We start from the raw sequence: 1,928 nt of genomic DNA on the forward strand, positions 1-1,928 counted from the left end.
GGCAACGCCGGGGCCCTTGGCGACAGCTCTCCGGCCCCGTCCGAGGCCGCCATGCACTTCTTGAACCCCAGGACCGTGGGTGTCGGGAGAGCCGGGCTCTCTGTCTCCGTCCCAGGAGCAGAGGCCGAGGCCGAGGCCGTGCTTGCTGGGCCCGGCCTCGTGGCTGTGGTGGTGGCTGCCGGGGACACCCTCCGGCCGCGATGTGGGGCCGCGGGGTCCTGGGGCTCCGGGAGACGCTCGGGCCCGCTGCAGCCCCACACTCCTGGGCCATCTGACTGTCCCCCAAAGTAGAGCCATCTTCCAGTCCCTCAGCCCTGGGCAGAAGGCACGACAAGGCGGGCCCGGCTTCCCTGCAGTCTTCCCTCTGAGGCGGCCTGCCCACGGGGGCCCAGGGCACTGCGTGGGCGCTGGTCCTCCCTTGCCCGAGGGAGCTCTTCCTAGCGGCCTGCTCTGTGGATGGGCATAATCAGGGCAGCGGCCAGGCCCTGTCCCCACCCGGCCGCCACCCACCTGCAGTGCTCATCCTTGGCCCTCACCCTCTGCCCGCCCGAGGACCTGGGTGCCTCCCCCCGCTGAGTACGGGCGTCAGTACCTGGCCCGTCCTCAGTAGGTGCTCTGACCCCAGGGCAGTCCCCCAGCCCCGCCCATTGTTTAGCGCTTTCCTCAGTCCTGCTCCCCTGGCTGCGGCCTCGCTGGGCTTGTGGGGACCTTCCAGACACACACACACACACACACACACACACACACACACACACACACTCCCATCACTGGCTTCATCGGGGTTCCTAGGGGGTGTGGAGGTGGCTGCCCTGGAGCGCCCTGGCCCTGCGCCCTGGAGTTGGGTGAGGCCGCCCGTGCCGGGGGCCTGCACGGGAATCCCAAGGGTCTCCAGACTACTGTCTCCCTTGTTGAAGTGCTGGGGCTCCCTCACTGTCGGGTGGGCGGCAGTCCCATCCTGAGGGGCCGGTGCTCCCCTTTCCTCAGCCGGGTCCCTCCCATCCTCCTGGGGGAGTGCGCAGCAGGGAGGGTCGGGTGCAGAGGTGTGGCCAGAGCAGGGGTGGAGGCTGGCCGTGGGGTGTGGGTGGTCAGCTCTACCATCCCCCTGCCCTGCCCTGCCCGCAGCTGGACCTGCAGGATGGGGGGCTGCTCCCAACTGGGGCGACCAGCCACCCCGTCCCTAGACTTAGTAGGTGAGATGGGGCCAGCCTGGGGGAAGGCGTGTGGCCGGGACCTCGTCTCTGCTCCTGGCACCTGCTGGTGAGCGGGGCTCGGGCGTGGGCGCGGGGCCTGTTGGAGCTGGGCCACCATCCCTGCTGGCTCTGGGTGGGTGGCCCGGGCTGGACACCCTGCGTGGGAACCTGGCTGAGGCCCAGGCCTCGCACTTCCCTGTCTCCTAGCAGCCGGCGTGTCCTCTGGGGGATTTGCTCAGTGGGGCCAGGTCCCAAGCCGTTTCTCCCCAGCAGGATGGGGTCTCGGTGGTCCTTTTCCTGGTGCCATCTGCCTGTTCCCCACCCCCACCAGAAGCCCTGGCAGGGATGGCACCCCAGTCACGCTCCCTCCTGACCCCTGCCTGGGCGGGCCTCAGGCTCAGGCCTGGTCTGTCCCGTGGCCTCTGTCCTCAGGGCTGTCGTCAGGGTCCTGTTTCCCCCCTCCAGGGTGGCATCTTTTCCGCCGCTGACGCCTAGCACGCCTCATGGCTGCCTGGGTGTGATGTGGAGTCCGCGGTGGGGACGGAGCCTCCTGGTTAAGCTCAGCCTGGCTCTGGGGCCATTCTCCCATGGGGGCCCGTCCAGCAGGCGGGGTTCGGAAAGGTTGGGAGACAGGACTGTCTCCTCCTGGCGGACTGGTACAGGGAGCAGGCAGGAGGCTCTGGGTGAGTCGGCGGGAGGGGCGCCTGGTGGGCCGAGGGGAGAAGGCGGTGCCTGGGG

The sequence above is a fragment of the Monodon monoceros genome, unplaced genomic scaffold (assembly GCF_005190385.1).
Source record: "Monodon monoceros isolate NGI ecotype Baffin Bay Population unplaced genomic scaffold, NGI_Narwhal_1 Super_Scaffold_22, whole genome shotgun sequence".
In the NCBI taxonomy this organism is placed as follows: domain Eukaryota; kingdom Metazoa; phylum Chordata; class Mammalia; order Artiodactyla; family Monodontidae; genus Monodon; species Monodon monoceros.